Source organism: Hirundo rustica, chromosome 11 (genome assembly GCF_015227805.2).
Source record: "Hirundo rustica isolate bHirRus1 chromosome 11, bHirRus1.pri.v3, whole genome shotgun sequence".
NCBI classification, from domain to species: Eukaryota; Metazoa; Chordata; class Aves; order Passeriformes; family Hirundinidae; genus Hirundo; species Hirundo rustica.
The window spans coordinates 15,630,603-15,657,716 of record NC_053460.1 but is presented as its reverse complement, the minus strand read 5'-3'; the positions used below and the strand labels follow the sequence as shown (position 1 = coordinate 15,657,716).

Genomic DNA, 27,114 nt, shown 5'->3' with positions numbered 1-27,114 from the left:
TAAATTACGACTGATACTAGGCAGATGCAGTGCTGCGCTGTGTTGCTCATCATAAATCTCCTGTTCCTTATATGCAAATTAAACTCCATTTTAAAAGATAATTTTTCACATGGTGATCTCCTTTATTTGTGAAATACCAGTGATTCTTAATGCTAGGAGAGCCATCTCAGGAGTACAGTGTAACCATTGCTTGGAGAGAAGAGAAAAAGGAGGGAAGTTTGTTTGGAATAGTTTGGACATCAGTGCATGGGATGTTTCAAATAACTTATTAAGTTAGACACAGCACTAACAGTGTTTGTAGTTTAGCTGTGGCCTTGTTTTCTTCAGCAGCTGCCTGAGTAACTTATCTTTGACTTTAAAATTCTGCCTTGTTTATATCAAATCTTCAAGGTTCTTTAACTCTTACAACAGCAGAACAGAACATAACCAAGCCATGTAGACAAAAATATTTGTCTTCATCAGCAAACAATAACCCCCTTCAGCTCTTCGTTTAAACCAGCAAGATTATCTCCCTTCAGTATTTTGAAAATAGTTGTGTGTGCATTGCTGGTTTTCTCTGTCTTCTGCAGATGCAGAGTTATGAGAATGGGATATAGAGAACATAGATTTAATTAGTTGCTATACAGATGTTTTCAAAACAGGCCACACCTTACAGGAGTGAGATCTGAAATGCAAGAAATTTTGCATATGGGGGGAAGGATGTTAAAACCTTTATGGATTTCCTTAAAAAAATATTTATAATCTGTTTTCATGAAAAGACTTTAAATGCTTCTGTGAATCATAACTTGTGTACTGTAAAGGGAAAGAAACGTGTAATAGTAAAGCACAGTACATATCAAAACTCTTCTTACACTTGGCATGTTTGATAAGTCTTAAAAATAACTCACGCTAAATTGAATCAAGCTATATGTTGTACCATCTGAGACACGAGGAGAGAATGGATAGGATTGAAGAGCACTTAGCAGAACATTAATCAGACAGGCCACATTCTCCTTGGTATAACTAATTCTTGCTCCTTTGACATCACTGGTCTGCATCACTTAAAATTCTGATCTGGCTAAGATGTTTTGGTCTGTGAGTAATAGTTGATGTTGGTGTCAACATATTGAGTATTTTTTTATTTTTTAGGAATTGGAACAAATCCTGTGTCTTGGTCATGTTTTTGGAACTCAACCTGTGATAGCTTCAGGTTATGAAACTCTAAAGAGTAAAAAAAGTGAAAATTTCTGTTGAAAAACAAACAAACTCCTACTGTTGAAGTAAATTAGAATTATTTTTAAGTAACCAGTGTTAGGTCAGTAACACAGTATAAGTCTTTATGTTTTCAGATTGTCATATATCCATAGAAGTTTCCCACAGTGTGATGTCCTTGATCACACTTCCAGTTATTTCTTTTGAAACTTGTTGGCAAATCCCTGCTTCTGAAACAGCAAACTGTGCTGTAAAAAGATTAGATTATGCATACTTAGGAGTGTTTTTGGAAGCAAATACAGGCTGTTGGTCTCCCCCAGTGATTTTGTTGTTGACTGTCTGGCTGAGGTGGGTGTGTGATTACAATCACAGTAAATTTCACATTCAAAAGCAAATGAGCACTGGTTTTAGTTCCCTTGTTCCTTGTTTGCCCGATTGAAACAGATACTCCTGTACCTAGTGCTGTGTAGTACAATGATGTGAATTCATCAAAACATGCATTAAGGGGCAACACTACACAAGGGTAAGGATATAAATATATTTTACAATTCTTAGATTCCTATCATAAGAATAGTTCACAAGTGAATGTAAATTTACAGTAGGTGCTCATCAAATGTGAAAATGCTTGCAAATCAGAAACAAACTTTGGGACTATAAACATATTTCAGTGATAGTTGATGCAAAAAATATGTTTGATAGTAAGAAATAATGTTCTCTTTTAGTTTCTACATGAAGGAGGTTGACACATTATTGTACATGGAGAATTATAACACTTCTGACTCAGAGGACTGCACACAAGCTTTAATCCTTTAATCAGAATGCTTATTATTGGGGAACATGTAATGACATAAAATATTATTATTTATTTATAAAGCAAGAAAAGAACATTATCAAGCATAAAGGGACGATAAAGAGAAAGTGCAGTTAAATCCATTGATTTTACTTCTGTATCTTCCATACAGAAGTGACATACATACTATCAGTCTTCTGTGTTTTTTAAAATTCTTAATAGAAATATTTAAACATGCTAATTTCTTGCATAAAAAAAGTTATCTGACTTTTGAAAGTAAGTCTTGAATACCAGTGTGACCAAATGGTTTTTAAAGTACTCGATAAAAATATTGAAATATGCTAATGAATTGCATAAGGGAAAGTCATCTGACTTCTGAAAGTAAGTCTTGAATACCACTGTGACTTGTACATGCATCCCATGTACGTGTGAGTTGGAATATTTTACTCCACTAAAGTGGAACCCTATAAAATCTTTTGGGTTTGACTGTAAGATGCACTTGTACAGACAGTAATTGGCCTGTTACAGAGATATTAATTAACTTGTTAGAAATGTTTTCTTTATTAATGAGAAATTCACACATACTATTTAAATTAATTTGTATAGTTTAAAATTAATTTATTGTGGCCTTCGATGACCTCAAATCTACTAAGACAAAGCTGGAGTATTGTACTAACTGTTAAACCATTCATTAAACATTTTATGCAAATAGTGTTTGTTTATAAACAAATTAACTGCAAGGATTTTCAAAACAGGTGCTGTGTTGTGAATGCGTACTAAATGATGTGGTACTGAAAGAATTAATTAGACCTTCAGATGTAATTAGTTGCAATAATTTGCGTGATTAGCGGCTTGGTTAAGAAGTAAGACACACACATTGTAATGCATGGAAGAGTCACTGCAGTAGCTTTGTCTTTCATACGGTGAAGATGAGATTTCCTCATGTTTAGGAAATTTTTCAAAAAATTGCTGACATAGCTGGAGTTAATTGCCAAGTATCCTGTAGGGGGTAACGTGGTTTTTTTTTCTCCCTTGGCTTGTTGCAATGCATATGCATTGGAAGCAATACCATTTGTTTGCACCTCAATGAATTTTTAAAGCAGAAGGCTGTTAACCCTAGATCTTCAAGTCTCCAGAGGAAGAACTGATACTTAACATGTTCAGGGTTAAAAGATAGGCTGTGCAAGCCATATGAAATGGGTCCAGTGTTTCAAAGATCAGTTCTAAATATTCATGTAATTTTTCTCCCCTTGCAACCATAGTTCTGACTTTTCTTCTTATATGTCCAACAATGCAGTTAACCATTGGAGGTGCATGGAGGATGCCTTGGAAACCAGCATTAGTCAAAACCAATTAAAAAGAAAGTCATGATTACTGATGCTTAATTTATGATGATCACATTCCTCGTTACAATAAATGTACAGTAGCTTTGTGGCTTGCAAGAAAGCTTTTTCCTCTGGATAATGCCTTGATGCCCAGTGACAATGTTAGAGAGTGGGTTTGAAATTAATTAATATGGGGGTTTGATCTTTGTTTTACCTGCTTGAAAAAGGTGGATTGACAGTAAACCACAATAGAGTCACTTTAGTGGTCACTGGTGGAAGTTGCTGTTGATTTGCTATTTGAGAAGACTGAAGATTTTGTGCATTGAGGCATCTAGAATGCACAAATACTAAAGTAACACAGACTTTGACAAAATTTATTCTTAATAGCTAGAAACACGCCTGGGGGTCCTGCATATGTATTTTGGAAGAATAGGTATGTTCTCTGTGGATCACACTGTCAGAAAAAGCAAAGGTTTCTAGAAATAAATTAGAGAAGATTTACAGAAGAAAAAGAAACAAAGGAAGTTTATTAAATCAGTTATAAAGTAAATAAGTGAAGTTAGCAGTGTAGAAAATATGAGGTGAAGAGAGGCTTCTCAGGATAACAAAGTTGGCTGTGGTGAGTGTTAGAAGCATTCCATATAGGTGATGTTGAATGATCTAAGGAATTTGAATTTAAGCTTTTTTAATACAGAATTTTGTTTGATCAGATTAAGTGATGGCAGTTTGGGAGATGAGATGTGGGGAAACTGTGTTTCATCTCAGATGGAAGCAGTGGCATTTCACCTTGTTTGCTTTATGAATTGATGTAATGATCCCGAGGCATGAGGCAGAAGAGACCTTGTTCAGGAGTTAAGCCTTGCTGCAGTTGCCAAATTGTTTATGTTCTTTTAAGTCCTTGCCATATGATTTCCAGGAGTTTTTATGTAGCTGCAAATCTGACATAAGCAGCAAGACCCAGGAGGAGATCTCTGGTTAAATGATGAGCACAATGATGCTGTATTTGGATTAGTGACTGGAAAGTATTTGTGGTCACATATCTAAGAGAAAGTAAAACCTGAGCTTTTCATTGCAAACTCAGTGTGGAACACAGTTTATCTTAGCACTGAGGCAGAACATAGGTGCAGTACTTCTTGCTACTTCTTTTCTCCAACAAAGTAGCTATTTACACTTTTAATTTACACTCTTAACTTTTTTCTTTAAAAAGCATGGAAGGGAATTTGAATTAAATAAATATTAAAAATGACAAAAGAAGAACAAAAAGCATCATTAACTGCTGCACAGCTGCTGTGTGTCTGCTGTCACGGGGATTACCCTTAATTACTATGGATGAAGTTTGCTATCATTGGTTCTTTGGATGCCTCACAATTGGTTTATTTTTAAAGGAGTTCTTTCTATGTATGTTTTAATAGAATATGCAGCTGTTAAAGTTTCAAGGAAAGAAATCACTGTCTTAGACTTGAAGAGCCTGAAAATCATTTGACAGAGCTAACATAGGGATCCACTTGAATATTTTTTTTCCTTCCTGTAGTCTATTTAATTCAGTTCTTTTAAATGTGATGTTTGCAAAGTATTCTTTAAAATGGGCTCTTCTCTGTTGTGTTTGAATTTGAACAAAATTAACATTTGTATGTCATCAGTAGCTGCAATGCATAGCTCAAGGCAATGAAGGATAGAAAGTCAAAGAATATGGGAAATTTGATTAAAATGAATGAGCAGTAGAAGGTCTTAAGGCTGGACATAGCTTAGTTGTTGATTTATTTGTATTGTTTCTTGAGGCAAAAGAAGGGAATTCCATGGGATGTTTAGAAAATAGCTTTTTAGGTACGAAAATAAAAAGGTGTTAAAGACAATAAAATTAGGTTTTAGACAATGTAATCTGGAGACATCTCTACTTATGTATCTAAATCCTAGTCCTATTTTGTAAAGTAGGCATAATGCTGAGCAGGTAGATGTACTCTGAGAGAACCTTTCTCCAAAGAGTTTGCCCTGTACCTGTTATGGTTTGAGCTCAGGTGGGTATTTATAACGTTTTGCATTATTTTGCTCACTAGGACATGGATTTCTTGGTTGATAATTGTATAGTTTGTAATATCCCCCTCCTCTTGCATTTTGAGGCCTGGCTTTCCCTTTTGTCTCAGTATTCTGAACAGTGCCCATAGCAACTTTTATTCTGTTGACTCTCCTTGATGGATTGATATAGGTGCCTTTTCCATGTTTCAAAGTCTTTCTTGTCAACATTTTCTTTCCTTGGTATATAAGAGCTGGAAATATGAAATGCTTTGCCTGCTAGTTTAATGCAGAAATGTAATTTTTGCAAGATAATTTTAAATCAAAAATAATTTAAAGTAAAATCTGAGGCAGAGGACCCATATTGCTGTTACTAGTGAAAATCCAGTCCACAGCTTAGTCAAATGAAAGATTTCTATGTAATTTCTATGTACCATAATAATTTTTGAATTAAAAAAACCCCAAAAAACCAGTTAGCTGGTTTGTAACACCCTTATGAAATGGCTATTTTTTTTTCCCCTAAAGGAACAGAATAAGGAAACAATTGGAAACATTTGAATGTTTATCCGTGGATATTTATTTCTGATATGGATATTATTTCTTCTTCGTCCCTTGTTGTAGTCTAAAAATAAAGGACATGGAGAATGCAGGTGCTTAATGGACCTGGAAAATGTTTTTATAGATTCAGCTCTCCTAGACCCCCTCAACAACCCCATGAAATAAGCAACCCTAAGAATCCAAATGGATGTGGTTGTTTGCCAAAGTTATTTTGAGAAATTTGAGAATTCTACTGTTTGTGGAGGAGCCAAAGTTATAACACTGCCCAGATGAGCCCTTCCCATTTTCATTTAATATTTAATGCCAAATAAAGACAGCTTAAAATGAAGAAAAGTTGGTGCTAAACAAATAAAATTATTTTTAAAATATCCCCTCAAAACTGTACATGATATCTGATGCCAAAAATATACAAATGAGCTGTTGTAGTTCTTACAGGAAGGATGATGATGAGTAGGATTTTACACTTCAAAGACAAGTTCAGCCTTGGAGTCAGGAAATGACTTCCTTATGCTGGCCTTAGGTTTTTGCATTTTTGTAGCCTAGAGCTTCTTCCACTGAAGACTTCTCTCCCATCATGGTGAATATTGCACCATTTCCCAAGGAAAGGTGTGAAATGCCCATTTATAAAGGGAGGTAGCTGAGTCAGAGAGCTGAACTGACTGGAGTAATTTCTTCCATTCAGATTGAGAAGCTTGTGCCGCTGTTGTCCTACATACAGCAGGTAAAACTTCCATGTAGTGCAAACCGCTTTACATTCACATACTGGTTCAAAATGGGGCAATTTCATATATGAAATATATGTGATTCTGTGTGGATGTTTCTTCTTCAATTTTTTTTTTTAATTTCTGAAGCTCTAGGAGGACCCCACATGCCCAAATTCTCACATTATAGACGTCTGGATTTTTTTTTTATTTATCTTTTTTGATTCTGTCATGAAGCCTGGAATTCTGATTTCAGAAGCTTACTTCTTAAGCCCAGACTTCTTTTTTCCACTGATTGCTAAAATAAATTATTGTGTTTAACAATTCTTCATTACCAAGGAATTGAATTTTTGAAACTCAAGGCGTTTTTTCTTAAATCAGATTGGTGACCGTTCAGTTCTGAATACAGATACATTTTTGTTTGGCTGAACTCCTTTGGAAGTGATCACTATAAGAACAACCCTTACAACATGGGCATCTTTTTGTATCCCCAAATTATTGCCATGAAAAGAGAAAATGATTAAAACCTAAACCATGTTTCTTCGATAGGAAATCTGTATCTCCAATATAGTTTATATTCTGTGTTTGTTCGTTTTGGGTTATGTCAGAAATACCAGCAACATACACACAGAGGAGACTTCAATGTTTCACTGGCAGATATGAACGTAAAACTATCAGACCAACGTAGCATTTACCTCTCCTTCTCAGATATTAATGTATAGGAAGTGATGGCCTTTGTGTGTTAGGCAGTTTGTAAGAGAAGTGAGATGAACCACAATCTAATTTTGAGTTACAGTCCTCAAGTTTGTAATTTTGGTTGCAGCTAAATTATTTGGCAGTGAAATTTTCCATTTAAAATACTTAGCCCTGAGATGAAACTGCTGTACAAATCACTTTGTGATACTGCTGTTCTTCATAGGCCTGTACATGTGACAATTGTTAAAATCCTATTTGTTCCTAAAAATTATTTTACTGTGCATTTGTCAGTTTATTGGAAATTTCCATAAATTTTACAATGCCCAGAGACCATCTGTAAACAATCCTGTAATTTTTAAACATACAAGGAAAGCTGCAGTCATATTTTTTCCAATGCTCCTATATGCCTGACTTGAAGAGCCACAGCCTATCCTTCCTTTCCTTTTCCAAATGCCCTGGAATGCTGAAAGCAGCAACTTCACCAAGAGTAGGTGTCAGACAAGTATTGGCAGCAAACTACCAGCTGGTCACTTGTATTTTAAATTTTATTTTGCTTTTAGTGAGATTCAGAGTTGAAAATCTTCAAGTGCAGAGGCTGCTCAGTGTGTGTTGTCCCTATTTGCTGTACAGCTGAAGTCCCAAGAAGTTTTAGGGAAATCTGGTTAGGTTAATCGAGGTGTAATCACCAGCTGAACAAGCTTCTTGTATGAAGGAATGGCAGGTTTCAGTTGGTCTAAACAAGGTTAAGTTTTAGATGGATTCTGTGAAATTAAGATCTTGACATCCCTATGAAGGCAAAGTTTCCCTGGCAGCTGGAGCCTGGGCAGGGAAGCCAAGCACAGGGTCACTTTGTGCCTTTGGCCATTTTACCTTTTCCTCAAATACCTACCACAAACTGAAACGCTGCAGCTTTTTGCAGTAGCTGGGGTTTTGTGGCCACTGAAGGGTTCATTTCACATAAGGCACACTTCTAATTTTCAGTTTGGAAATATGGAAGTTGGGAAGAACTGAGGTCAGCTCATCTTGTTTTAATATGGGTGGAACTCCCAGCTAACCAGGAATGATGGAAAAACTGAGGTATTGTCAATTTTTCAGTCAAGAATACTGCTAGGTACTTATGAATAGAAGAGTGTATACAATTGACTTCCCATTCTTGGCTGAATTAAAGAGCCAGAAAAATATTTTGCATGGTTTACAACTATTTTTACCAACAAATGTGAAATTGTTTAGTTTACTTTCATTCTTTTGCTTAAACATCCCAAATGGAAGCAATTTCACAGTTTCAGTTGAAATTAAACTGCATTTCTTTTTTGATGAAAAACAACCCTTTTACCCCTAGGCAAATCAAAACAATTTGTAAAATACCTGTCCATTATTCCTAATGCTTCCCATCAAATGTAGCCAAGAATGTGGCTTGTAACTGTGAAGTGTAGATGTCTTTTTCAGTGAGTGAACTGAACCCAGGGGTGTCTGTGAGCTGCTGGTTCATGTTTCATGAACACTGTGACTCTGCAGAAGTTTTCCAGAGTTCAGAAGCTTTGTGTTTTAAATTATTCTGTGACAAATAAGACCACGTAAATGCAAACCTATCTGTAGTGAACCATAAACCTAGTATAAAACAGTGGACAAAATTACTCTCAAGCAAACGTAAAAAAGGGAGAGTATCATGTTCTACAGGGGAAATTTTGGAGGCAAAATAGAAGTACTTTTACTGGAATTCAGCCAATCTACAGTTGAATAGTATTTATTGTGAAAAATATATTGCCAACATCTGAATATTTATGATAGCAATACTAATGATTAAAAGAACCATGGAAATATTTAATGAGCCCAAGTCAGTGCAAGCACAGTTTGTCTCACTGCAAGGTTGGCACTGTCAGCTGCAGCATTGTTTGTTAACATTCCCAGATATTGGTTCTATGCAAACAAGGTAAAAACCATCTCTGGAGATTGAAAGAATAGTGTTGGTGCAAAACAAAGATGTTTTACATATCTTCCATGCACAGAGGTCCTGATCAGTTCTGACAGAGTAAGAAAACCAAGACTGAAGTATTTGAGCTAAAGAGTATTTTCTTAATTGACATGGATGTTTCTCATTTGAATTTTGAAATAATTTGCCACATCAAAGTGTATTTGGAAAAACTATTGCTAGACAGAATAATTGCAGGCTTTTCCTACATATGCCACATCAGACTTCCATTTCATTCTTATTTTTAAACTTCTTTATTGTCATAAATGAAATACTATATTTTAAAAAACATAAATTCAGGTTTGGCATGAGCTGTGGCTAGTCTTATTGACTTTGGTGAGATTACATGAGATTTCCATGGAGAGAACTGTGCCTGATATATTCATCAGATCCTATTCCTCTGTTTAGCTTCTTTGCAGTAAAGTTACTCTCAAAGTATTGGGTACCTTTGTTCTAATAATATTGTGCTCAAAACTAAAGTGTGTGTTCCCCTGACAGACATTTTACAAGCAAATAGTTTTGTATTGCTATAAATACTTTGTATCTTAGAAATGCAGTGTTTGCTATCATGGAGATCATAATTTTTGTGAGCTGAATTTGCTCCAGATGATAGAGAAATTATAGGCTACGATATGTGATCAAACAGCAATATGGAAAGCTTAAATAGAATGCGCCCTAAGGACAAAGGCTGGTTAAGACTATGGGGGATAGAATAAATGGGAGTTTTAGTAAAGCTATCTCTGATTCCAACAGATAAATTATGCTCTGCCTTTTTTGTATCTCTTTGGGACTGTACTACATAAATTATGACCAAGTATAATTTAGGCTTTCAGCCTATATTTCTGAACATCCATCTTGTACATTTTAAGTACAAAATTACCATTTTGCAGAAATATGAAATTGAGACAAATTTTTTTCATCTGAGCATTTAACTTCTGCATACTTGATAGCAGCCAAAGGGTTGGAGAGGATCTTGTTACTATCCAGAGGGTGACGTTGGCCAAATGATTGCGTAACTGCACTAAGATCTACATAAGCATGAAGTTTGAGGGACAAAAAAGTGTAGAATTAGTTATTATTTCAGAATAGATTTTTACTGCAGCTTTAAGCAGTAAGTAACATTCTTTTCTGAATAAAAAGTAATCCTTTGGAAATCCAAATTCTTTACTTGTTATCAGTTACATTAAAAAAGTTTATATATAAAATTTCCTTCTGAAGTACGGTTGGAGTTGTGCGACCTGAGCCTTGGCATAACTGGAGACCACGGAGTGCAGACCTTCAGGGCCCTTCTTTGGTCACAGTTTGCAGGGGAAGGTCAATGTGTGTGTAGGAGTAAAGCCTAAGATCCAAAGAGCCTTATTTTCTATCACTCGTTCCAGCATTACATTCTGTAGATGAATTTCTGTATAAAATCAGCTGGGAATTGTAGACTTCATTCCTCCCATTGCAGTATGCAATGTTGTAACACTAACTGGAATTCTGAAACTGGGAATAACTACACAGTGCATCCTGGTGAGGGTGTGTACGTGTCTTGCATAGGGATAGAATATAGAAAAAGAAGGAACTCCTCTCTTGAGGTAGGTCAACTTGCAAAAAATGTATATTTTTGACAATGAAGCATAATTTCAAACTGACCCAAGTTAACTTTAAACAGCATGCTAATAGCTTGCAATGAATTTTTTCAATCCACAGAAACAGAGAACAGTCCCTTTAGATCTGATGTAACGTTTTCTGTATTTAGTATAAGAAATATCCATCACTTTTGCTCGTGCACACAAGGACTACGTTTGTACTTTGCAAAGGTTTGAAACCATAAGATTTGGTAGGTATGTGTAGAAAGGTGACTTTATTTGGCTGGGTTTTGCATATATCTGATGATCATAACTTTGGGAATTCAATACTAGCTTTCATGAGGTGGGGAAAAATGAATAGAGGAAATTTCTATTGTAGAAGTGAAATTAATAATAGTGTTGTAAAAGAAAATTCCCCCCCTAAAACACAATAGGCCAGTTTTTCTCAGGTACAGATTTCCTATCCATTAACTTGTTGCTGCTCATATGTACAGTGTTGGGCCATTACGATGTTTACCTTTTTCTGTAATTGATATTCCATTTAAATCCACTGGCATTCACTGGACTGCTGCCTTTCCCTGCTTTCTTCAGTAAGTAGAGGCAAAACTGAAACTCAAGCAGTAATGTTAATTGCTAATAAAGATTTTAATGGCAATCACTTTAACTGATGGCAGAGATTAGTCTACTATCACAGACACCATCAGAGGCAGCACCAATAGCTTGTCACCTTACCTTCTGTAAGGAAAAAAAGGTGATTCTGTTATTTGTGTGAAACAGTGGAATATTTAAGTTTAAATTGTAGATGTACATTGTGTATGCTGTAGATTCAATCATAATTTTTCACCTGTTTTTCATTAGAAAAAGTAAGTTGCATAGAGAAACAACAGAAAGTAAGATTTCAATTCTGCTGTCCTCCATTGTTTAACCTTTTCAACACCTTATAAAGTAAAAATGGAATATAAAAATGGAGTTGTTTCCCTGATTCTTTGAAGAAAAATTTTAAATTACAGTCTTTTTTTTTTTTTTTTTTTTCACTGAAAAATAAAAGGAGTTGGAAAAGGAAATATTTTCACTCTAGGACCACTGTCACCTTGCTTTTGCAAGATTGAGTTTCTTTTGGGACAGGACTAAACTTTTGTCTTTGAACTGTGCATTACATCTCCTGTAGTTGCATTTACTTTGGTTACTCTGGTTTCTGAAGTTCTTTTGGTTAAAGGCCCAACTGCTTAAGGATATTGCTGTTGATGTTGCACTCTAATCTTGAGGTAATCTCATCCCTTCCTTCTCTAGTCAAGATTCTTCCCAAAATAATGTAACATCTACAGACCTTGTCATTGATTTTTGTAAATTATGACTGGGAAGATGATATTGTGTCAGAGGTCAGACTGTTCCAATGTGTGGTAGAAGAGGATGAAATTAATTCTGTTAAATATTACAAGCTCCTTTTGTCATTAATTATGCTGTATATTTTAATTTTTTAGTCACGAGCTTTTAAAACCAACATCTGAATGAAAAAGTAGGTCTCAGTTAGCTACAATAGGGTTAAATTCTATTTGAGTTTTCACAGAGTGATTTCATGTCCAGAGAGCCTTCAGATCAGGATGTGCAACATTTATCTGCCTAAAATTAAAAGGAAATGAAAGAGATTTATTAGGGCTTGTTTCTTGAAGACGGTTCTCCATTTTTGGATTGGTTGAATGATTGAGGATAAAAGGCTTTCATAACGATGTTGCAGTGTACAAATGAGCTCTAACCAGAAGTGCTGTCCCAGATGCTGCTGACTTAAGGATAAAAGTACTAAGAAGGGAGGATGGCCCCTCTGCAGTTAAAGTTAGAACCAGAATTCTCTTCTAAAATTCAAATATAACTGGTGTATTTAAGGCTGGGGTGATGTGTTTGGACCGAAGTTTAAGGAAAGAAATTTTTAAAATGGTCAAATGAATTCTGAGGTGCCAACAGGCTGATTATCAGTAACTCTGGTGGTGTGGGCAGCAGTTTTTGGACTGAGGGCATCCAAAGAGGACAGAGCTGTTTTTAGAGAGTGTAGGGGAAAAAAGCCAAACGGTCTAAGTGAAACTAGGGAGAAATATGTGCATCTTTACCTTGAAAACCTTGTTTTCTTTAGACATTTTAGACATTCTGATGGGTTATAAATCCTTTCTTAAAATGTGAAGGATAAATTCAGCATTCAAAAATCAGTACATATGCAAAATACAAAAGTATATTGGGAACGTGAACATCATAAATTTCCCTCTCCTCACATAAATATGGATTTTTTTTTGCAAGTAACAAGAAAAATATGTGCTTCATAATATCAAAATTCCAACTTAAAAAGAACTTCAATTTTGTCATTAACAATTGTTCTTTAATGGCTTCCTGATAAAAAAGACACATGGTAAAATATATTGGTATCAGTTTCCTAGGCAAGAGCTCAAATTTTCCTGTAACTTTAGCAGAATCATCATATGATAGTAGGGATAGGTCTGTAATTTCTTATGAGCTACAGATAAGGGTTAGAATTTCTGTTTACTGGGATAGAACTCTTCTTTCCAGATTCTCCTTTTTGTAGCCAAATCAGCTGTTCAACTGCAATCTGAAATTTTCAAACACTAAAACAAGTGTACCAAAAGTGATGACAAAGTTAAATAGATTTGACTCTGTACCATATCCTTTTCACTTTTTTTGACAAAAACATCCCCCATTAGAGTTTTCTGCCCCAGTCCTTGGGCTCTCTTTGGGTCAGTGAGGGTTGTAGGAGGTGCTGCTGTGGGATCCTGATGCAGATCAGGTTTGGGGGCAGGCAGCGCTCTGAGCAGCACTTGGTCTGGCTGGTGCTTGACCTATAAAGGGCTGTTGCACGTGGTGTGCAAATTGGAAAATCCAGGTGCCAGCTAGCCTCAGGAGCTGGGAAGAATCTAGAAGTGGGTTAAAGGTTCTGTCTCAATTGCTGTGCTACACAGGTGTGGAAGTAGGGTCAGTATATGATGATGTTTGTCATAAATTCCTTGGCTCTACTGACTTTTTTCTTTCTAATAATGCTATAATATATCGTAGCTAATATTGAGAATATATTCTGAGATACATCTACAGAGATGTTAAAGCAATATTTTTTTTTCCTTTTGGATTTTCAGTAAACTTATGTATATGTGGGCTATTTGCATTAATTAGCATTGTTCTAGGTTCTATGACTAGTATTTGTGTAGCTTTTTTTGTGATATATTTTTGGTATTTACAATTCATTAATTAATTTGTGTGGTTTTTCATTCTTCCCAGTTTGATTTCTGACTGAATGTTATGGCATTTATTAATATGTCTTCTTGAGGGCTGGCCCTTTCTCAGTGTAGGCATTATAGGAAGATGTACTTAAAGAAGTCATTTAAAAAAAAAGTCTAAGGAATATTATGAATTCTTGAAACATTCAGTTCTAATTTTCTTCCAAAACATTCTAATTTTCTCCCAGTGACTAATTTAAATATATGATTATGATTCTAGCAGTTACCTTCAAGTAAGTGCAGATGCAAAGATTCAGAGTCAAAGCATGAAAAAGAATAGTTAAGTTGTATCCTGAACGCCGATGTGACCTTTACTTGATGGCTAAAATGGTGACATCTTTATGGCTGAACACGATTTTTAAAAATAGAATTATAAACTTAAACTCTGATAGTATTTAAGCTCTTAAATTGCTTTAAAAAGGTAAACTGGTCTTATTATTTCTTGATTTTTTTATTAATGAAAAAGTATAATGTCACTCTGCTAATATAGGTCATGGTACATCTGATAATTTCTGTGTAGCTGGGCCTGATCTATAGATGCAGTCTGCACCTCTGAGTTTGTATTTGGGGATGAAACTCACGCATAACAGCAGTGTTTTGTTTCAAAAGACAGTAATCAAAAGGATTTTATTTTTGTAAATATCACGAAGCATAATTCTCAAGCCTTTTTTTTTGTGACACTGTTCAGTTATGTCTTTTCCTCCCATTGTTTAATTATTGTTACTGTCATATGGATGTCACTTAATGATCTGTTCTGCGTGAAGCAGCCTGACAATAACACATACTGTGTTCGGCAGGGTTTTCCTGTGGGATTTACTGTGTGTTTGGCAAAAAGTAGGCATATTACACAATTAAAGATCAAAAATTTACTACTGAAAAGGTGGATTACTTCTTGAGAAAGACTTAATGTGAAAATCCTGGAAAAAACCCAAGCCAGTGTGTGAGGAGTGGCACCAATGTAGAACTTCTGAAGGAGAAGGGAGAGATGTAAAGAGCACAAATGAGGTGCTCCTGCTCACAAGCAATGTTACGCCCCAGTGCTGCCCCACTGAGCAACAAGAGCTTTTGGAGTGCTGGGCCCAACCCATGATTTTGTGTGATGCTGTGTAAGTTATTTGGGCTGCTTTTGTACCCTTGGAAGAGATCAGAGAGCACCATGTATTGTATTGCTAATTCACTGGGCTAGTAATTTATTGATCTTAAAATAATGAACTTGATTTGGTCAACAGATTGATGATTTGCATGTGTGTAGATGGGTAGAGAACTTCCTGGCGTTTACTTGGGAGGAACACAGAATTTTGAGTAGTCCATCTAGCTCTGTAGAATAATTGCCGTTGCCAGTGAAACAACTTCACAAATATGTTCATACCGAAGTTTACAGAAGTTTGCTCTTGCCTGGCTTCTGCTAGTGGAACAGGAGAAAGTTTTCCCAGGAAAATGCTGATAACAAGTGACAAATCAGAATTAAAAAACTACTTAAAAATGTGACTTCTGAAAACGTTCAGGAGCACAGTTTGATCTGATGAGAATCTCAACAATTTACTCATCTGTGTATGCTTTAAGTAAAGCTGAAGACATAAGTAGGTCTAATACTCTATTGTGTGCCATAAAAATTACTCTAGGTCTATTAAGCGGCAGCACTAAAAAATGCAAGTACTAAAATGGGGGAACTCAAATTGGAGCCTAATAAAATATCACCCCGTGTTTGTTCCTTGTATAGAACAATGACCTCTCATAAGCCATTGCTTTCTTACTTTTCTAAGGGTTACTCTGTTGCCTTGATTCCTTCCCTGATTATCTTGAAGCCTGTCAAGTCGGAAAGCTCTCCCCTCCCTTGCTCTTTCTTCCTAATAGACATGAAACAGTCCAGTCAATAATATTTTACTTGTCTTCCCACTGCGTGTCTCTTCCTCTGATCAGTTTAGGCGCGTTTGACTGCAAGGAGTCAGAAGGGAGGTTAAGATCTGAAAGTTCAGCCAAATGTTATCAGCCACAGAGATGTTGCTAAGGGAAAGGCCTTACAGCCCCTACGACCGGAGCCAATAATAGCTGCACACAACTGATAACATCAACAGCTGTCAAAGATCCAGGCATTTGTGGTTCGTCTGTAAACTCAAACACCTGTATTCAGTCAAGCTTTGATTGTTATCCCCTCTTTTCCTGTCATTTTGATTCGTTCCTTGAAGGTGCTGCCAGGATATTCTAAGCTGCTAGTTGATTTATAAAGTGAAAGAGCCCTTCGAAAGTTTGGCACGGTTTGAAAAATCGACTGAGGCTCTCATTCATAGGGTGACAAGTTACTTTGACATTGATATTGACAGCATTCTTTTAATTAAGTTTTAGGCGACGCAAGGCCGGGTTCAGGTCCTTGCAAGCATGGGTTAAAAGTAGGATAACAGCTTCAGCATGTGTCACTTAGGAGAACGTTATGTACTTTAGGACGGTTTCTTTTGTGATGAATTAGATCAAAGTGACTAATAAACATTCTCCATGAAAGCTCTTCAGAACACAGTATATACATGTTTGAGATATTTAAAAGATAGAGTTTCAAGGACCGGGCTGTAAACTAACCTAAAATAACTTAAATGGACGGCTGATACTTTTGTCTCACTATTATAAATTAGTATGCAGCACAGGAAAAAAAGGAGAATTTTTATGTTTAAAGGGAAGGTCATGGTAGATGATGCAAGGGTGTTTCTCCTTTACTGATCTTGTAGGGATCTGTGCAGAAATGTATATACTGCAAACTGACAGAATGTGCAGGACTAAAATGGTGGGATCATATATATAACTTTTCTGAATTAACTCAAACTACCACAGTTCTGTTGGTTTCCTCTGGCCTGTGCCTTGTAGTAAACTAAGAGGTGTGGCTACAATAAAGTGCAGGGGAGTTTGGTGTTTTGGTTGTGTTCCCAAACTCTCTTTTTTGTTTGTTTGGTGTTTTTTTTTTTTTTTTTTTTTGGTCAGTTCTTAAATAGTATAAGTTTCTTTCTTATTTGTCTTCATTATTTGTGACATTATCACAAAGAAGTGATAGAGACTGAGAAAAACATAATTTAAAAATAATTAATTGTACTTCTGGTCTATATTGAATTTTCCTGGAAAAAAACATTTCCAGATAGTGCTAGATGCCTTCAGAACTGAATTTTTTTTTTTTTTTTTTAAAGAGATTGTGGTGATGAAAATAATATAAATGCTACAAAAAAAAAAAAAAATTATGGAAGCGTTTGCATGGCCTGTTTTTGTCTTGTTAATGTTATTGTTTTTTGTCTGCAGTTTTAGAGGACCAATCTTTTGCAAACTGAGTTCAGAACATTAAATGAACTTGTGTGTGGGGCTGAGCACAGAGCTGGGAAACTTCTCTGAGCTAATAATCATAACTGTGAAATCATGCAGCTGCAAATTGCAAACTGATTTTTGTCAATTATTTCTAAGTAGCACAACAAAGAAACTACAAGAGAGCAACCTAATTCTTAGTGAAAAAGTGCTTTATTTGAGATTCATTATTATTCCTGTATTGGTGCCTCTTTTACCTCTCAAGTTGCAGGAATGCAGATGAAAACATAGGCTGAAATGCTGGGAACCTCAAAGCCAGTGAGACTATGACAGGCTTAGAATTAGAGGTCTGTCTTTTCTTCTGGTTAGAAAACATCAGTTAGCAGCTAAAAATGCCCTTCATTGTGACATTTATCAGCGTGCAAGGCCAGCCTTGTGGTGACTGCATCCCTGATGCTCCTGAAGGATTCTACAGTTGGGTGAATAAAAAAGCTTAGACTTTGTGTGTGAAAGCATGAGGAGCTGAGGAATGGAAAGAAAAGGATAAAACATCTAGAGCTTTTAGTCAATCAAATCTTGATACTTCCCCCCACTCTAGCCTGGGAAGCCAAGCTCAGCGAGAATGACTTTAATGGTGGTGGCAGACTCACCTTTTCTATAGTGTTGAGCAATCCTGCTCCTGTGGAATTGCTGCACAGCTCTGTCCCCTTCCTCATCCTCTTCCTCGTTTTTAAACAAAACATATCTTTGCTATTTTTTAATTTTTTCCCCTCTACTCTTCCCTTATAATGAAAATAAAGTATATTATGCTTCCTGCAAATAAGGCTGTGGTAAAAGTGGAAAAAAATTGCTGCAACTCATACTTTAAAAAATGCATTTCAGGAGAAAATGTGTCAGAAAGTTTGAAGGTATGCACAAAATCTATTTTTTAACGTGGATTCAGTAAAAAGAAAGTAAAGAATAATTCCAGAGTAATTTAGCAGATGTATCCCACCTGTTTACATTTATCTTTATGGAAAGTTAAGGCCAGAACTGGGAGCTTGCACCCTGTCACTGGCTCCTGTTGTACTGCAGCTGCCTGTCAGCTCACCATCCATATGGAAAGTACCCATCAAGGTAAATTTACAAGTAATTATCTCACTTCCTTATTTGTACTGTTGTTGGTGGTTGTGGTTTTTTTTTTAAATCCATAGTTAACAGTGTTGTGAGGGATCTCAAATATATTCCCTGATTTTCTTGCAATAACCACCTCTGTTTTTATTTGTCAGAGAAAAAGAATCTAGGAAAAAAAAATCTAAAAGTATGGATCAAAGTGGTCTATAATCATTATACAAACAGTAATTTTATTGGCTTTGGGTGCAGCAACAGCTCAGGCAGTGCTTTAAGAGTGTGAACTCTGACTTTAGGGAAGTTTTTTGATGGACTTGGTCTCATTCCCTAGGAGTTGTGGAATTTGGTATGGGAAAAGACAACAGAAATATTACTGCAGTATAATATAGTCATCTTTCAACTTTTGCAGCATGAAAATGAGTTCTTAATACTTTTGTCATGCTTTCCCAAGAGGAATAAATGTGACATCCCAGTAGCATACAATGTTGTCCTCAATTGAAGCCCATATTTCCTTGGGAATGTGCAACTTATTTCCAAACATACTGAAGCCATCAACTCTGTGTCTAATTTTCTGAATTGTACTTCCATTCCTAGATGTTTCTGTTGCAGAAATAAAAGTGAAGAATTTTCCAGGGTGCCTTTCCAGCTTATATTTTTAATATGTTTACTTGTATCTTAGTTTTGGTATCTACTGGGACACTTCTGAAGTGACAGTGACTGTATGAGGGACAAGAAGGCAAGTTTGATATGCAGTTGAAATAATTTAAAAGAAGGGATGAATCAAGCTAGGGAACATGAACAAGGGTAGAGCAATACCTTGGGTTGTTTTAGACTGTTGATAGTACATAAGCTTTGTCTAGCTGTACTATGCTGTAAGGATTAGGTTATATGGAGTTTTTAATATTTATTTTCAATTAAAGGTACTTGTGAAATATGGATGTACTGAAATGATGCAAAAATAATTCTAAATTATTACATTTTTCTGTTTTAGTTCACATTAAGTGTTCTAATTATTCTCTTGCCTACTGCAGAAATGGTCGAAAAGCAGTTTGAATCTTCCTTTAAAGCCACTGGATTGTGAATGTCCTTTTTTAAGCTTGGAAAGCTCAGTCTTCAACCTTTCTGTTCACCCAGCACATCCATATTATGCATTTGAAAAAGAGAGTTTGTGAGATGCTGATGAAACTTGCAGCAAAACCCCCAGGAGCCAGGGTGGATGTCAGCATGCTTCCCATGACACCACGTCCCTAAATTAAGGCAGCTCATTTGAACACCTATTTATTTAGCTGTTTATCTGTCTAGATCACTAGTTATTTATTTATAATTGGAACTTTTCAAAACCAAAAATTTGGAAAGAATGACAGGTCTCTGGCATGAGGATGAGTTTTTAGCATTGATCTTACAGACTATGCATATATCTTCTATACAGCAGAGGCCTAAACTGTTACTGGGTCTCTTCAGTGGAACACGTTTACTCTTTCCTAGGATTCCACTGAGGTGGGGTGTTCAAGTCCTACCATCTCGCTTGTGTGAAAATATTCTTACATTTGTACATTGCAGCACCTGTTGGGGTGCATTGACACAGATATTGTATATTCATTTTTAATACGTGGATTTTTTAATGTCTCATTTCTCACGTATGATAAGTGATGGAGGGAACTAAAGCATTTCAGTGGCCATGAGATGGATTTTTGGTAGGACAAAGGTTAAATTTCACAGCTTCCTGTCTACCAGTATCTATTCCTTTAAAATTATGATTTATTTGTAAGATGTTTTCCATCTTTCTAGCAATATACCAATTGAAGTGAAGTATGTGTGCATGCTATTAACTTCTTATAGGGCACATATAAAATTCTAGGTAAGTGGAAATCATGTGACTGGCAAGGGGATAAAAGTTCTCTGCACCATTCTGCTTCAAAATAGAATTATTGTGCCACCTAATTTGTTGTTTTTCCTATTTCTTACAGAGAAAAAGAAAATTGCGTGACAAAGGTTAATATAACAATCTTCTCTTATTACAATGATTTATGTATGCTGAGCATTAACAGCAGAATGTCATCCAGCTCTCCTTTAATTTGCAGACATCTGGATTTTTCTTTGTTGGGATCACAGTGGTAGATGACAAAGCTGTACTCTTGAGAAATAGGAGAGAACACTGTCATTCAGAGCTTGTTATGCCACAAACACTGAACTCTTAACAGTTATCTCTGGCAAGTCAGTGGACTTCAAAAATAGAGCTCTGTTTCTAGCCAAATGATCCTCACTAATGAAATACATGGGGAAGAATATTATATTCGTCTTAAAATTATTCTGATCCTATAATATGTCAAATGACTGTAGATAGTGGTTCAAATAACCTAAATGTGAATTCTCCTGCAATTTTAATTCAGAGGTGTCAATGCTGCAATTTGCAATGATTATGGTTTAAAGCAGCCAGTTTTGTTTCTTTCTGTAATGTGATATATAATTTATGTTTTAGAAATGTTTGAAAAGTGAAGGGCAGGGTAGTTTGATTAAGGTAAAATGCATTTTGACGTGTTTGACTCAATTGTAATGAGGATTTCTGATTTTATTGGTGTTTTAACCCAGAATGATCTTGATGCTGTGCAAAAGTATGGCTTGTAAAAAACAATATTTCATTACGCTAGGTTTCACTGCTCCCTCTGCAGATCAGCCACCTCTGACATGAAATGCAGATTTCAAACATTACACTTCAATGGAAAATGATCATTTAGCAAAAGGAATGTTCTTATCTGAGAAGCAGGATGAGAATTTTGGTTTGCTTTAAATAAATATGAGCTGAAATTTAAGTACAGTAGAAATGCTTACAGTAGCCTCAAAATGTATCAGCATTTTTAGCACCTTCACTCATCAGTTATAATTCTTGTAACAACCACACAGTTTTCTTTCTTTTCCTCAAACTCATTTATGATATTTGATAAGATAACAGTTTTTAAGTTGAAAAGGATCCTGTTCTTGAAGGACTGTCCACATCAATAATCCTGGTAATAGGCAAAGTATGGAGGGAAGAAATTATGTTTCATAAGTACATGATTCAGAAAATTGTCCTGTTTGCTCTCAGATGAGACAATCTTATTTTGCAGGTTTTTTGTTATTGGGGTTTTTTTTTTGGTTATTTATATTAAATATTTTTTGGCTATGTTTAAAATTTTTCTGCTTTGGAATTTTTAATGAAGATTTGATGCAGGAGAATGTTCAGCAACTCCAAAGGAATCCTTTTCAAATATGGCTCAAAGTTGAACCCCTTTTTATGAACAGGTTTGGGAATAAGTTTGACTTTCAGAATGTTTCAGCCAGTGTTTAGCATTCAGGTAGTTTTGAATTCGTGGTTCAATTCCTGTAAAACACAAGTAATGGCTACACCAAAATTTTTTTGGCAAAACTCTTTCTGATGTCATTGCAAAGACTTTTAACAGAAGTGGGAAATAATTTCTAAATTCCGAAAATGCAGTTTATGACCCTTGTTGAAGTGCAAAGTAAATGTTGTCTACAGACTCTGTTCTTATTTTTTCTTTACCTTCTGATTAGCTCTAGAAAGTTCTTTCCTTTCTGTGTTCTGCTTTAGCTTTGCACTACAGGTAGTGGGGCATTGGTGGTCTTACTGAACAATGTTTATTGGAGTAATGTTTCTTTTATTTTTGGTGGAATAAGTTCAGTGGTTTAATATAATTGCACAAAATTTCTCAGATTAAAATGCCGCTTAGACACTCTTGAAGTCAAGACTGACATTAAGTTAAAATAATAGTGATGAAGACCATGAGAGGAAAAGATTTTTTTTCATATAATTATTTTGTTCTGATGTCTATGCCTGTGAGAAAAAATATCTCAACTTTTTTTCATAACAAAGCTAGTAATCAGGAACATATTTATAGCATAACTGAAAAGGTAAATTAGGGTGTAAGAAAAGAGCATAGAGTGTTCTTCTCTTTGAAACAAAATCATTGTTCCAGGACATATGTTTCATGTGTAGCTAATCTGTGCAGTTGGCTACTGTTTGTTATTTAACACTCAATGTGTGCTTTATAAGCATACAGCTTTGTAAAAGCTGTATTAATCAAAACAATATTATTTTGTTCCCTTACAAAACTTACTCTTTTCATCTATAGACTATTTAAGAAGAGGAAAATAAAACAAACTCACCTGGTGTTGCAAATGAAGACAGAAAATTTAACACCAAAATTAGTTTAAGAATTGCAGCACCATGAAGTGTTGTATGAAATAATTACTTTTGGGAAAAAAAGCAAAAAATACCCAACTAAAGAGAGACCTTCCCTCTGTGAAATACTTGATGTGATGGATTTATAAATGATCAGGAACACCTGATAGAACAAAACATCATGTATGTATCCTTGTTTTTTAAGTTTTCCTAAGGAAGTCACCTGGAAATCTTGTATTTCTCTGAAAAATGTTCCATGGGCATTTAAATCCAGCACGTGCATAGGCTGATGCCTAGAAAATATTGATGAAAATATTTTAGTTAAGTTAGTGTCAACCAGTACTTGTTTTATTTATTATCTCAGTTTACCTGTAGCCCGTTGCTGTCCTGTGTGGAAAATCTGGGCAACTTTTTTTTCTTATTAGATGGTGAAGGAGAAATTACTTCTGACTGTCTTTAAGAAAACCGTTATGCTAACCTTAGGAGTAAATAGAAATAAATTAGAGAAGTTGCATCTGGTTTCACTCAAGAGAAGACTTTTGTTGCATAAATAAATCTGGAGGATGTTGCAACTTCTTTCTTCCTCATCATCAAGTATGAAGTTAACTTGCTGTGCCTGTCAATTCACTAAAGGGAAATTTTGCTGGCTGACAATAACCCCATTTCAGAAAACAGCAGAAAAGACTGAACTTTCTCTGTTTCAGGAATGTGAAATTAAAAAATAAATATTTTTACAAAATAACTCATGAGTGATCCCTCCACTCTCCAACACTTCCTCCTTCTCGTCATAGTAAAATAAAGCCCTTTCCAGCCTAATGTCATGTTACAGCGTTAGTGCGATTCCTTTAGTAATTAATAGAATTTAGGCTGCAGCGTAGTCAGTTTTGATTAAGCAAACATTAAATTAATTCAATCTGCAAACACTTAACTCTGTTAGGACTATTGAGGGGAGAGAGCATTTGGATGGACGGCAGGACGCATCTTCATCGGATTGCTCGCCACCTCCGAGTAGTTAACGGTGGGATCAATACAGCTCCTCCAGCTACAATAAAATGGCTTCGACAAGCTCATCTGGGGCTGAGAACACAGTATACACATTGATTTCCTGGCCTGATATAACCCATTTACCTATTCAGCTAGTCCGTTAAGGAAGGTGTAAGGCTACAAAGGCCCAAGGGAGCAATGATGCCTGTAAGTAGGTTAGCAAATACTTGGAAATGTCTTAATTTGTTTTACAGTTACTACTTCAGGGGGATGCATTTTTTATTGTTGTGTTTTTTAAAAGAAAAGTCTTACATGTAATTTTTTATTATTTTGTAATGGTTTTTAAGTTGGGAGATGTAGAGTGCTCTTTGCCTAATTTCTGTCTTCATCAAGGTCTTGACTGTCCTCAGGAACTTATATATTTGTGGTCCCCAAAACTGTGCCTTCTCTCCCTTCCAGCTCTGAAATGTACACATTATAAAGAACATGCCAAGCCAAAACTTACCCTATGTTATCCTCTACTGGTCATTCACTTGGCTTTCTTTCTTGAGTCTGATAGAGAAAAAAGGGATAGAAAGGGATTTTCTCTATGGGGATCCATGAATTAACATTGCATTGTTCTAAGCTGAGTTCTTGCACAACTGGTTATTTCTTTATTGTCACTTTCTGAGGTCCAAGTTGCAGAACTGAGAACTGGAAGGGTGATTTAGTCCAGCTCTACTACCAGACTGATAAATTCTACTTTACTCTGCCTGTGAGCCTATGGCTACAGAACAGGAGTAGCAACCAGGACTTGATGCAGGCTGCTGGTAAATACTGAATTTGAGTTTCTAACCTAAGATAGTTTCCTGTGAAAGCAGTCTGTAAAGTGGCGTAGAGAACTGTCCAATTCTTCCCACTCTCCACTTTTATACCATGTATGAAATGACTAGGACAATTTCTAGTAGCTTTTCTCCTATCATTTCAAGTGTTGTACCATCTAGAAATGAATACCAAAGACTGATATTTGTGATACCATGTCCTAAAATACACGTCTAGGTATGAGAAAAATTTGTGTTTTTTCCATGTTTATTCGTTTCATGGCTCCCAAACTCAGTTTTTTGTTTCTGTTTCATTACTCGCTTGTTTTATTCCCTCTGTGCTTCTGCACTGAGTGGATGGATACTCAAACCATTCATGAGGAAAGATATATTGAAAAAGACAGAATGGTAAAGCAGCTGATAGGCAGTTATTAGATTCAGATAAACTGTAATCTTAAGTCATCTTATGAGCATGCTAATTACACAATGACATTACCTACATAGAGTGCCATTGCTTTGTTAACATGTTATGCAAGGTCCTTTATTAACACTGCAAGAAAGGACTTCCTCTCATTAGATGGTTATGCAAAACTATAATTATACTTGCCTGTGAAAAATGGTGAAGTTATGAAAGGCTTGCTTCTGGAGGGCTTTACTGCTCCCCCCTTGCAGATAATAATCACTCTTTCTGTGGAGTGAGGGTGACACAATGTAAAGTAAGAAATTTGTTTCTATCTCAGGTTTAGAATTCAGTAATCTCTTTATCTTTCTGCTAAGAAAACTATCATCTGCATAATTGTAACATTAAAATAATAAGAATTCTGTGGTAACTCAGCATCTGTAACTTTGAAGAGAAATTTGGGTCACTGTCACTGGGGAGAAAATTAGCAGTGAATGACTCAATTTAAAAAATTCTTTATAATAGAAACACAATATTTTGGATGTGATAATGACTAGTGGCTTGAAATAATGCTTTTTTAGGGTTGCAATGCACTTTTTTGCTACTGAATGCACCTTTGCCTTTTTAGGCTTATGAAACTGGGATATGGCTCTGCTGTGAAAATCCTGCATTGTGCAAGAAATACCTCCAAGCTCTTCAGCACTAATGCTGTAGTCATCTCTCAAAAGCGGTTTAACCACAGATAGCCTTAAACAGGCAAAAAGAGGGATTTCACATCAGTTTTCCCCCCATAACACTGTGGCCACAAAGCTTTAGCCACGTCCTCTGAAAGGCTTATTTGGAAAGTTTTTCATAAGTGGAACACTTGTCCACACCTGGTTTTCCTGAGATCTATTCTAGAGACCAGGTGGTCAAAATGGCTTTTACAGTTTTGCAAGAGTGTGCTTAGATTTTATATATTTATAGACTTTATTTTTTCCTGTTTTCTTTTTCAGGAAAAGCCTGTGAAACCCCTCTTCAAAGCTTTCTTTTTTAGAGTTGTTGTGCTAAAGGAGGATTTAATTAATGCTCTGTATGTGCATTTCCAATGGAAATCATCACACTTGGGTAAGGAGCATTTTGTTTATATTCCAGTAGTATCTCAGTATTTTAATAGAATTTTTGTACACATAAATTTTACACCTGTTAGGAAAATATTCCGTGTCCTTAAAATCAAGCTATCTTAAATTTAATTATAGATTAAGGGTCTTAGGTTTATGCTATAAAGTTTCAAAATTTGGTTGCAGTATTTTGTTTGAACCATGCATGGGTTTTACTAATTATGTAAATCAGGAGTACTACTGCTTCTACTTTTACTTTATTAATTATGAGATGAAATTATGGTAATTGAAGTTTGAAGGCAGCACACTCAGAAATTTCAATATACTTGTAAAGCCAGTGAGCTGCACAATGAAGATATTTTGAGAAAGGCAGAGGAATACTTTGGTGTTGTAATTGAACAAGTTTTGCCCTTATCTTGTATATTATTGACTTCAGGCCATGTGCTGTAGGTCATTGTGAGGGCTGGAGACCTCTGCCAGGATTATGGACAATGCAGATATAATTTCAGGGTACAAGACAGGATTAGTGGACAGTGAGCTGCTGATGCTCCTTTCAGATTATTTTAGAATGTAACAAAAAAGTAAAATGAAATACAGTAGAAGAATATCTATTACGTGAGCTGTTAAAGAGAGGGCACTCTAGTGTGGAATGACAGCAAGAGATGCCAAAAGAGAAAAGGCAACTGATGGAAGAGTTTGTGGTACTGAGGAAATAATCTGGTCTAGGGCCTAGGAGCCAACTAGAAAATGCTACGCCACTCAGTGCAAATGGAAATGAGCTTTTCAGGAGAATTTAATTGTTGAGAGAGAAGAATATTGGTGCTGTGAAGAAGGGAAGTGTAAGTTGAGAAACTTGCTTTATGGGAGATGTTTGGTCACTAGCAAAGAATGGAAATGAAATCAAGAGTGTGATAATACTGAACACTTCCATAATGAAACAGAAGAGTTGTAGAATTTCTAGGATGCTATCCTGGTAGCCTGGTGAAAATAATCCGAAAATAACAGAGAAGGTCTTACTTGAATTTATTTACCTTGATAAACTACACCACTGTTTAATAACAGAGCTCATGAAACTCACTCAGGCTCTCACTTCCTTTCATGCTTTCCCAATAAACAATTAAATTACTGGCTTTAAACATCCAGGTGGATCATGTTTTTCACATAATAAGGACTAACGTTCTCAG

General features: G+C 35.7%; 1 long non-coding RNA gene across 13 annotated transcripts in view; it reads left to right on the top strand.

The window, feature by feature from the left end:
* The window catches only part of LOC120758013 (uncharacterized), a 209,892-nt gene that overhangs the window by 121,527 nt on the left and 61,251 nt on the right, over window positions 1-27,114 (top strand). For 11 of the 13 annotated variants that reach the window (XR_005702736.1, XR_009208225.1, XR_005702742.1 and 8 more), the window contains 3 exons: window positions 22,597-22,829; window positions 23,584-23,837; window positions 25,826-25,937. This is a non-coding gene — a long non-coding RNA (uncharacterized LOC120758013). The remainder of the gene's footprint in view (window positions 1-22,596; window positions 22,830-23,583; window positions 23,838-25,825; window positions 25,938-27,114) is intronic. The other 2 variants (XR_009208226.1, XR_005702741.1) reach the window with 1 other exon arrangement.